The sequence below is a fragment of the Triticum aestivum genome, chromosome 3B, assembly GCF_018294505.1.
Source record: "Triticum aestivum cultivar Chinese Spring chromosome 3B, IWGSC CS RefSeq v2.1, whole genome shotgun sequence".
NCBI classification, from domain to species: domain Eukaryota; kingdom Viridiplantae; phylum Streptophyta; class Magnoliopsida; order Poales; family Poaceae; genus Triticum; species Triticum aestivum.
Genome location: NC_057801.1, coordinates 152,654,338 through 152,666,688, shown reverse-complemented (window position 1 = coordinate 152,666,688; position 12,351 = coordinate 152,654,338).

Genomic DNA, 12,351 nt, shown 5'->3' with positions numbered 1-12,351 from the left:
GGGCTTTGAGTACTTGTATGTTGCAATCGACAAGTTCACAAAGTGGCCGGAGGTGGAAGCAGTGAGGAAGGTGACAGCGAAGTCGGCCGTCAAGTTCTTCAAGGGGCTAGTCTGCCGTTTTGGTGTGCCAAACAGAGTCATCACCGATAACGGCACGCAGTTCACAAGCCACACCTTCATGCAATACATCCAAGACCTCGGCAGCAAGGTCTGTTTCGCTTCCGTGGCACACCCACAGAGCAACGGCTAGGCGGAGAGGGCAAATGTTGAAGTACTGCGAGGCCTGAGGACAAATACTTTTGACAGGCTGCACAAGAGCGGAAGGCACTAGATTGATGAGTTGCCGGCGGTTCTTTGGTCAACCAGAACGACGCCAAATCGAGCCATCGGCCAGACACCCTTTGCCCTGGTATATGGGGCAGAAGCAGTTCTCCCCACGGAACTCACATATGGGTCACCTCGAGTGCTCGCTTATGACAAGCTTGAGAAAGAGCAATTGCGGCAAGATGATGCAACGCTCCTTGAGGAAGATCGTCTTCGGGCGGCTGTGAGAGCAGCGCGCAACCAGCAAGCCTTGCGCCGCTACCATAGCCGCAAGGTTCATGCCCGAAGCTTTGAGGAAGGCGACCTTGTTCTTCAGCGCGTTCAATCGCCCAAGAATTTCAACAAGTTGACGCTGAAGTGGGAAGGCCCTTATCGGGTAATACAAGTCACCAGGCCCAGCGCAGTCCGCCTAGAGACCAAAGATGCCATTCCAGTGAGCAACTCCTGGAACATCGAGCATATTCGCAAGTTTTACTCATAAGGCGCGGTTGTCGGGACCCCCGGCAAACCACCTTTTGTACAAGCCTTGCTGGCAAGGCATGTAACCCTCTGTAGAAAGCCAGGCGCAGACCCTGAGCATAAATAAATGAAGCACTGGTGCCCTAAGTTTTAGCATGCATGCTAGGTTAAGTCTCTCCCTCGGTTAGGGTTGATAGTGCTTAGCGGCGACTAACCCCTAGCATAGAGGTCGAGTGTGCGTCTCTTTGTTACTTTCCATCCTCTTTGGTTCAGAGGGTACATGGATATTTCTGCTGAGCTATTTGGAAGAAAGAGAACAAGCCGGCGCTCCGGCCCCGGCAAGCCAAGGTTGCCGGGGGCTGCAGATTCAGATAAGTTCTTTGTCCCCTGTTGTGCATTTCCGTATGGAATTGGAACGTATGAAACCTTGTTTTGTTCCTAGGCCACCGTGCTCCCCTTTTCCTATACCCAAGGACTATTCCCTGGGTCGGAACTTGGTCGTAGTCATGGTGACAAGGAAGCAAATGAAGGGCCTAACTCTACTTCGCCCCTACCTCCGCCAAGAGCGTGAGAATGGTCGAATGAAGTAAGGGGACGACAAGGCCTGTTGCCGGATGACAATGTTTATCTTAAAAATAACAAGGATTCGCTCCTTGGCATGGGCCTCGCTCACGCACAAAGAACCCGGCAAGCACCCTTTTTCATTAAAAACGTCCCATACATGTACAGTTCATACGGGATGAAAAACATGAGCAAGGGGATTACAAGTTTTAAATTTAACAATTGCCCGCAGGCTTACAAACTAAAAAGAGATAAGATGCCTGTAATCCCTTTCTTGTCCCTCTCCTCAGAAGGTGGAACGAGATAGCAGGAGGGCAAAAAGAGCGCCTAGGCGAGGTACGAGCAGTAGAAGATGCCGGAAGATGAGGCAGCGGGCCGACAATACGCGATGAAGGCGTCGGTGCCCGCGTACTCTTAGTTGATGGCCCGCCACCCACCTTCTTCGTCTTCTCCGGCCCTCCTACGCCAGCTGCCCAAGGAGGCGACAGGAACGCGCCGATGGAGAGCTTGACGAGGAAGGCCCTTGGCAGGGCGCGAGGCCGAGGGAGGGACGACGCGGTCAGTCGGAGTCGAGGTCGGCATCCCCCCGCTCGACGCCCTCGTCGTTGTTGTCGCTTTCCTCCTCGTCACTCCTGCTTGAGGAGGAGTCTTCATCATCGGAGGAGCTCTCCACGCATCACTTTAGGCGAGTTCCAAGGTCCCCAAAGACCTTGACAGAGAGAAGGCCTTTCTCCATTAATTTGAAGTAGAGAACGAGCCCCGCCGTCAGGCTATGGACATGGGCGAAAGTCTTCCATCCACGACGAAGGTACATGATGTGAGGAGCGGGAAAGTCGATGTTGACCCGCGTGCCGCCGTTCCCGCAACCCCTCATATGCAACCTGAGGGTCTGTGGCGGGTCGAGCTCCATCTCCCGAGCGAATGGAGTAGGAAGATGAAGACGACGACGCGGTGGCCGGTGCAGCCTGATGAAGAACTCACCAGGTTGGTCCCCGATGTGGCCCTCCATTGGGGGGGCATCGCCGGCAGAGGCAACCGGTGCACCGCCCCGTCCCCCTCTTCCCCGAGCGCCACGGCGGCCTCGGCCTCGCCCCCTCCCCCTTCCTCTCGTGGCCGGCTCCGCAGCCGCGAGCTATTGGGGAGGAGGGACACGCTGTCGAGCAGAGACCCTCACCACCACCGTCGAAGGGCCGGCGCCCCCTCTCACCATGGCAGATGGAAGAAAGGAGCCGAAGTGGAAGGATATGGATGATGGAATAATGTGGGATGCCATCCTCCTCCCCCTTCTTATAAAGGGGCGGGGTCGGGGCTCGGCTGCCCCACTCAACCAATCCGGCCATCGGGGGCACAGGGAATCAAGACCGACCCGCTGCTCCAATCAGCGATGGCCCGGTTTCCCGCCTCCACCACCTGCCACCTTAGGGGCATGGGGGACACGTTGCAAGCAAGCAGAAACAAAGGGGACGGGTGAGGCAACCATTCTCCACCCCGTGATCGTGGGGCGCGGACGCCTTGAAGACCATGACCCGAGTCCACTCAGTAAATGAGCCGCGCCTCTGCATTTTCCTATTTTTATGTGGAAGGCACGAACCGCCTCTTTACCACAATGTGACGCATGCATGCGGGAACCTCCCCACGCAGGACCCCCACGTCACGCATGACCCTCCACGTCGTGCGTTCAACGCGGGTCGTGGGGAAGTGCAGCAAGCAGAAAAGTTACTGCGGTAAAAATCCGCCCCACCTGCCCGTGCACCGTTCTGGGCTAGCCCAATAACGCGTCATGCTTATGTGTGGCCCAGGCCCAGGGGCTCCTGTCGGTGTACTAAAATAGGGGCTCTCCTTTGTACCCCTTTACTTGTGCACAGGCAGTCCGAGCCGCACCCGCGCCGCACTGAGCAGGGCAGAGGAGGGAAGCCAGAAGCCCAAGATGACCAAAGTAACACCAAGACCAGAGACACAAAGAGCAAGAGGGCGAGGCGGACTCCCCCGGCGAGACCCTTACCGAGACGGCCTCCACAGCCTCGGCAAGACCCTTGCCGGGGCAACTTGCCCGACGCCAGCGGAGTGCACCACCCTTGAGCCCAAGGGTTCAAACACCATCAACCACATTGGAACCAAGGCTCGGGAGGCACCTCCATGGTGGCATGCAGATCTTTGTGAAGATCATAAGTACACAAGATCAGACGAGGACCAGAAGACGACGATCCTTGGCAAGATCCTTGCCGAGGAAATCCACGAGACCCCCGGCAAGATCCTTGTCAGGGACGACCGCGGTGCCACGGCAAGACCCTTGCTGGGACCCCGACAAGACCCTTGCCGAGGACGTCAGTGGGGCCACAGCCAGGCCCACGTCTGCAAAGACTACACCGCCGCTCCCATGCAGCTGCTAGCTCAACCAGCTGGGCAGGCACCTGCGTGGCAGCATGCGGCCTCTACACCAACCCAGCTAGCACCTGTGTGGTGGCATGCGGATCTTCGTGAAGACTCCACCACCATGCCATCCTAGCAGCCAGCCAACATGGTGCTGCAATGCCTCATCATCTCGGACGCGCGTTGGAGCCAGGCGAGGTGACGACAGCTGGTACGAGCTTCCTTGATGTCCCCGATAAAGCAAGAGGGGCACATCAGCAGCGCATTAAATGCATTTGTCTGACGGTGCCAGAGGATAAGGAGTGACAAGACCCTAAGCTTTGGGATGTCCAAGGCACCCCAAGTTAATATCCAAGGAATATCTAAGCAACTAAGCTTGGGGATGCCTCGGAAGGCATCCCCTCTTTCGTCTTCAACATTATTGGTAACCTTACTTGGAGCTACATTTTTATTCGTCACATGATATGAGTTTTGGTTGGAGTGTCATTTTATTTTGCTACGACTTGCTTTCTGCTATTTATAATAATGTTTCACATATTTCATTTCAATAAAAATGCCAAGGATAGCCTTTACCATGCTTATTTTGCAAGTCTACATGTTGCTGCTTCAAAACAGAAAGTTTACCGCTGTTGCAAAAATTCCCTAAAAAGGTCATAATGTGATAAAATGTTGAAACTTTTTGCACAGTAAGCTCTGATAAATTTTCTACACTGTGGTAAATTTTCATAATTTTTGGAGTTAAATAAGTATTGATACTTTTGCATTGTTTACAGACTGTACTGTTTTGGCAGATTGCTATTATGTTTGTATTGTTTGCATATGTTTGCTTGTTTAATGATTCTATTTGAGGATAGGAGTATTAAATATGCAGAGCATTTAGTATGTGATGTTGAATAATAATTTTTGTGATTTGCTACAGTATAGAATGATAAGGTTTTTGCATTCGTTTATACTAACTTATCTCACGAGTTCTTGTTGAGTTTTGTGGGGATGAAGTTTTTAAGATTTAGGGAAACCGTGATATAAAAGGAATTAAGGAGACACAAAATATCAAGCTTGGGGATGCCCAAGGCATCCCAAAATAATATTTCAAGAAGTCTCAAGCATCTAAGCTTGGGGATGCCCCGGTAGGCATCCCACCTTTCTTCATCAAGAATTATCGGTTAGTATCGGTTGATCCTAAGTTTTTGCTTCTTCACATGATGTGTGCTATTGTTGAAATGTCATTTTATTTTGTTTTGCTTGTTACTTTAATAAAATACTTATATCTAAATGTTTTAAATAAGAGAGAGTCCTCACATAGCTATCTATTTACTTAACTACTCGATTGATCTTCACTTATATCTTTTTGGAGTAGCTTGTCATTTACTCTTGTGCTTCACTTATATCCTATGAGTAAATTGTTGAATAAATTGAATGTAATGAAGTTGAAATTATATGTTCATATCATGCCTAGTGGTAGCTTCACATTGGGTTAAGAAAGTGAAATCTTTTGAGGCTTGACAATCACAATATTGGTCATACAAGCAATTCATGAGTGATTAATAGAAGGAAGAGAACTTTCACATGCAAATATACTATCTTGGAAATCTTTTGTGATTGTGATCCTCCATCAAAATATTGTATGCCAAAATTGTTGATGTTGGACAAGGAAGACAACGTAATGATTTATGTTTGTTCATATTCACATAGAAGTTATATTGTCATAGATCCTTCAACATGTGGTGCTTGCCCCCCATCTTTGCTAGCCAAAAATTCCGCACCAAGTAGAGATACTACTTGTGCATCCAAAAACCCTTAAACCCAAATCTTATTTTCAAGAGTCCACCATACCTACCTAAGGATTGAGTAAGATCCTTCAAGTAAGTTGTCATCGGTGCAATAAGGCATTAAAAATTGCTTTTATAAGTGTAAGATCATTTAGTGTAAGAGAAAATTGAGCGTTGTACGAACTTGTGATGGTAAAGAAATAAAAGCGACAGACTGCATAATAAAGGTTGTCATCACAAGGGGCAATGTAACATGACGTTCTTTTGCACTGTGGGGTTGAGCATACAAACAAATAAGCACATGGCAACCTCTGCTTCCCTTTGCGAAGGGCCTATATTTTACTATTATGTATTTACTTTCATGCAAGAGTCAAAGTTTTTCTCTCTATTCCTTTTTATTTTTCTCTTTTGGCAAGCATCATGTGGTGAGGAAAGATCTAGGCACATATATCTAGTTGGATATGGGTAGCATGAGTTATTACTGTTGACATCACCCTTGAGGTGAATACGTTGGGAGGCGAAATTATAAGCCCCTATCTTTTTATGTGTCCGGTTGAAACGTTATGAGAAAGAATTGCTATTATGATGCTAGGAAAAGTGCTCGAAATTATCATTGATCAAAGTTATGCACTTTGCTAGCATTCACACTTCATAAATTATTTCTTTTATCATTTACCTACTCGAGGACGAGTAGGAATTAAGCTTGGGGATGCTGATACGTCTCCAACGTATCTATAATTTATGAAGTATTCATGCTATTATATTATCATTCTTGGATGTTTTACAATCATTTTATAGCAACTTTATATCATTTTTTGGGACTAACCTATTGACCCAGTGCCTAATGTCAGTTCCTGTTTTTTGCTTGTTTTTTACATCACAGGAAATCAATATCAAATGAATCCAAACACATCGAAACTTTTTGTGGATTTTTTATGGACCAGAAGACATCCAATGGGCCATAGTAGCACCTGGGGGTGCCCCGAGGGGGGCACAACCCACCAGGGCGTGCCTGGGCCACTAGGCGCACCCAGGTGGGTTGTGCCCACCTCGGTGCCCTCCCGCGTCGCCTCTTCGCCCTATAAATTCCAAAATATTCCTAAAACCCTAACCTAGATCAGAAGTTCCGCCGCCGCAAGGCTCTGTAGCATCGAGAAATCAATCTAGACCCCATTCCGGCACCCTGCCAGAGGGGGGAATCATCACCAGTGGCCATCTTCATCATCTCGGCGGCCACCACGATGAGGAGGGAGTACTCCACCTTGGGGTTGAGGGTTTGTACCAGTAGCTATGTGTTTAATCTCTCTCTCTCTCTCGTGTTCTTGAGATGTCACAATCTTGATGTATCGCGGGCTTTTTAATATAGTCATATCATATGGTGTTTTCCCTTCTCTATCTTCTTGTGATGAATTGAGTTTTCCCTTTGACATTTCGTTGTTATGGGATTGAATACTTTTATGTAGTTGAGAGCATTGATATATGTCTTGCATATGAATACTCGTGGTGACATTGGGGTATCATATTGGTTCACTTGATATATGTTTTGGCACTCAACTCGCGGATTCTCGAGGTGACATTGGGGTAATCTATGCATAGGGGTTGATGCACGTTCTTGTCTTTGTTTCTCCGGTAGAAATCTTGGGGCACTCTTTGAGGTTCTTTATGTTGGATTGAGTATTATGAATATGAAACTATTTGGTGTTATTTTAGTACGAACTCTTGGATAGATCGATCAGAAAGAATAGCTTCAAGGTGGTTTCGTACCCTACAAATAATTCCGTCTTATGTTCTCCGCTAGATAGGAACTTTGGAGTGATTCTTCATTGCACTTTGAGGGATGGTTATATGATCCAATTATATTAGCGTTGTTTAGAGATTGCATAAACCAAAAGGCATACGTCTATAAGCATAAGTTCCAAAGGGACAAGTGAAAGTAGTATTTTCTTGATCAGGTTGTGAAACAGGTATTTGTGAAAAACTAGAATATCCATCAAGGAAGCAAAAGTGTGTGTGCTTAGATAATCTTTCTAGAATTTGATCAATAAAAGGCCAGGGGTAATGATCTTTTCTAGTTGCTTTGTTTAATTTTCTAGAATCAATTACCATTCTATAGCATGTAACAATTCTTTGTTTAATAAGTTCATTCTTATCATTAGGAACAACAGTAATACCTCCTTTCTTAGGGACACAATGAACAGGACTTACCCATCTACTATTAGCTATAGGATAGATTATACCTGCTTCTAGAGGTTTATAATATCTCCGTTCTTACCACTTCCTTCATCTTCGGATTTAACCGGCGTTGGTGATCAACAACGGGTTTAGCATCAGGTTCTATATTAATTTTGTTCTAACATAGAGTTGGACAAATGCCCTTTAAATCATCAAGAGTATATCCAATAGCAGCTTGGTGCTTCCTTATAACTTTCAATAATCTTTCTTCTTCAAGTTCTGAAAGGTTAGCACTAATAATAACAGGATATATCTTCTTTTCATCAAGATAAGCATATTTCAAAGTGTCTGTCAATTATTTTAATTCAAACACAGGATCATCTTTAGGTGGAGGAGGACCTCCTAGAGTTTCAATAGGCAAATTGTGTTTAAGCAAAGGACGTTGTTCAAAGAAAATCTTATCTATTTTGTTTCTTTCATGCATATGTATGTCATTTTCATGCTCTAGCAAATATTGTTCTGTGGATCGGTAGGTTGCACAGCAATAGAAGCAAGACCAATTATTTCATCCTTACTAGGAAATTCTTTTTCATGAAGCTTTCTACTCAACTTGGAAAAATTAAACTCATGAGACTCATCACCAAAGCTAATACTGACAGTTTGTTTCTTACAATCTATTTTAGCATTAAAGGTGTTCAAGAAAGGTCTACCAAAGATAATACAGAAGTCATCTTGTGTCGAACCAAGAACAAGGAAATCAGTAGGGTATTTTATTTTCCCACACAAGACTTCACAATCTCTAACAATCCCAATTGGTGAAATAGTATCTCTATTAGCAAGTTTAATAGTAACATCTATGTCTTCTATCTCTGCGGGTGCTATGTCATTCATAATTTCTTGATATAAGGTGTAAGGAATAGCATTTACGCTAGCACCTATGTCGCATAAACCATGATAATAGTGATCTCCTATTTTAACTGAGACAACAGGCATGCCAACAACGGGTCTATGATTATGGGCCAGTTCTTTTGGCAACTTAAAAAATAAGCCGCCTCCTCCCTAGCTTTTCCCATAAGTCGTCTCTTATATTCATTGAGGCTTTTAAAATAGTTATGGATAACTAATTTAGAAGTCTTGGGAAATTTAGTGGGCGGCTTATATTTTAAGCTGGGGAGAGGCAGCTTATTTTTTAAGCCGCCCAAAAGAACTGGCCCTATCTGTTTTATCGGGTTTGACAATTCTAGTAGCTTCATTACAGAAGTAAATAACATGCCCATCTATATCTTCTTCCAAGATATCTTTAACCATAGCAACATTAGGCTCTACTTTGATTTGTTCATCAGGTTTAGGTGTTCTAATATAACTTTTGTTGACCACAGTTAACTTTAGCATGTTCCTTTACCCTAACAAGGTAAGGTGGTTTCTCAATATAAGCAGTAGGAACAACTGGATCAACATTATAAAGTATAGTTTCCTCTTTAGCTAGTACCACTCCTTTAGTTTCTTCTTTAATAGGTGGGTGATTTTTAAACCACTTCTCTTTAGGGAGATCAACATGAGTAGCAAATGATTCATAAAAGGAGGCTACTATCTCAGAGTCAAGTCCATATTTAGTGCTAAACTTTTGAAAGGTATTGGTATTCATAAAAGATTTAACACAATCATACTTAAGCTTAATACCTGACTCTTTACCTTCGTCGAGTTCCCAATCTTCAGAGTTGCGTTTAATTCTTTCCAAAAGATCCCACCAAAATTCAATAGTCTTCTTCATAAAAGAACCAGCACAAGAAGTATCAAGCATGGATCGATCATTATGAGAAAGTCGAGCATAAAAATTCTGGATAATAATTTATCTTGAGAGCTCATGATTGGGGCATGAATATACATTTGACTTAAGCCTCCACCAAGCTAGAACGATACTTTCTCCTTCACGAGGCCACAAATTGTATATGTAATTCCGATCACGATGAACTAGATGCATAGGATAAAATTTTGGTGAAACCCCAATTTCAATCGATTCCAATTCCAAGCTCCAATATCATCGCATAGCCTATACCATGCAAATGATTTTCCCTTAAAAGATAAAGGGAAAACCTTCTTCCTAACTTCATCTTCGGGTAAACCTTCAAGCTTAAACAATCCACAAATTTGTTCCACATATATCAAGTGCATATCAGGATGTTCAGTTCCATCTCCTGCATAAGGATTAGCTAGAAGTTGTTCTACCATACCCGAAGGAATTTCATATTCAATATTTTCAGTAGGTGCAGTAGGTTGAGGGGTAGCTAATTGTGGTTCCGGTCGAGGTGAAGATACCCTGAACAAACCCCTCAAAGGATTGTTTTCCATAGTAACAAGTGACGGTAAATTTCAGCACATTATATAAATGTTTCCTTACCGAATTCCACTTACCAAAGGTGCTTCACTGCTCGGCAACGGCGCCAGTGTTGGGGAACGTAATAATTTCAAAAAAATCCTACGCACACGCAAGATCATGGTGATGCATAGCAACGAGAGGGGATAGTGTTGTCCACGTACGCTCATAGACCGAAAGCGGAAGCGTTAGCACAACACGGTTGATGTAGTCGTACGTCTTCACGATCCGACCGATCAAGTACCGAACGCACGGCACCTCCGAGTTCAGCACATGTTCAGCTCGATGACGTCCCTCAAACTCCAATCCAGCCGAGCTTTGAGGGAGAGCTCCGTCAGCATGACGGCGTGGTGACGATGATGTTGTTCTACCGACGCAGGGCTTCGCCTAAGCACCGCTACGATATTATCGAGGTGGATTATGGTGGAGGGGGCACCGCACACGGCTAAGAGATCTCAAGGATCAATTGTTGTCTCTAGAAGTGCCCCCCTTCCCCCGTATACAAAGGAGCAATGGTGGGAGGCGGCCGGCCAAGAGGAGGGCGCGCCAAGGGTGGAGTCCTACTCCCACCGGGAGTAGGACTCCTCCTTTCCTTGTAGGAGTAGGAGAAGGGAAGGAAACGGGAGAAGGAAGAAAGGGGGCGCCCCCCCTCCCTAGTCCAATTCGGACCAGTCCATGGGGAGGGGTGCGGCCACCCTTTGAGGCCTTTCTCTCCTTTCCCGTATGGCCCATTAAGGCCCAATACGAATTCCTGTAACTCTCCGGTACTCCGAAAAATACCTGAATCACTTGAAACCTTTCCGATGTCCGAATATAGTCGTCCAATATATCGATCTTTACGTCTCGAACATTTCGAGACTCCTCTTCATGTCCCCGATCTCATCCGGGATTCCGAACTACCTTCGGTACATCAAAACACATAAACTCATAATATAACTGTCATCAAACTTTAAGCGTGCGGACCCTACGGGTTCGAGAACTATGTAGACATGACCGAGACACGTCTCCGGTCAATAACCAATAGCGGAACTTGGATGCTCATATTGGCTCCCACATATTCTACGAAGATCTTTATCGGTCAAACCGCATAACAACATACGTTGTTCCCTTTGTCATTGGTATGTTACTTGCCCGAGATTCGATTGTCGGTATCTCAATACCTAGTTCAATCTCGTTACCGGAAAGTCTCTTTACTCGTTCCGTAATACATCATCCTGTAACTAACTCATTAGTTACAATGCTTGCAAGGCTTATAGTGATGTGCATTACCGAGTGGGCCTAGAGATACCTCTCCGACAATTGGAGTGACAAATCCTAATCTCGAAATATGCCAACCCAACAAGTACCTTCGGAGACACTTGTAGAGCACCTTTATAATCACCCAGTTACGTTGTGAAGTTTGGTAGCACACAAAGTGTTCCTCCAGTAAACGGGAGTTGCATAATCTCATAGTTATAGGAACATGTATAAGTCATGAAGAAATCAATAGCAACATACTAAACGATCAAGTGCTAAGCTAACAGAATGGGTCAAGTCAATCACATCATTCTTCTAATGATGTGATCTCGTTAATCAAATGACAACTCATGTCTATGGTTAGGAAACTTAACCATCTTTGATTAACGAGCTAGTCAAGTAGAGGCATACTAGTGACACTATGTTTGTCTATGTATTCACACATGTATTATGTTTCCGGTTAATACAATTCTAGCATGAATAATAAACATTTTATCATGAAATAAGGAAATAAATAATAACTTTATTATTTCCTCTAGGGCATATTTCCTTCAGCCAGAAAATAGCCTTGATGACCCACAAGTATAGGGGATCAATTGTAGCTCTTTTCGATAAGTAAGAGTGTCGAACCCAACGAGGAGCAGAAGGAAATGACAAGTGGTTTTGAGCAAGGTAATGTCTGCAAGTGCTGAAATTGTAAGTAGCAGGGTAGTTTGATAGCAAGATAATTTGTAACGAGCAAGTAACAATAATAGTAACAAAAGTGCAGCAAGGTAGTCCAATCCTTTTGAGGCAAAGGATAGGGCAAATTGGTCTCTTATAGTAAGCAAAGCGTTCTTGAGGGTACACGGGAATTTCATCTAGTCACTTTCATCATTTTGATTCCATTCGTGTTTGCTACTTTGATAATTTGATATGTGGGTGGACCGGTGCTTAGGTGTTGTTCTTACTTGAACAAACCTCCTACTTATGATTAAACCCCTCACAAGCATCCGCAACTATGAGGAAAGTATTAAGAATAAATTATAACCATAGCATTAAACTTTTGGATCCAATCGGTCCCTTACGGAATAGCACATAAACTAG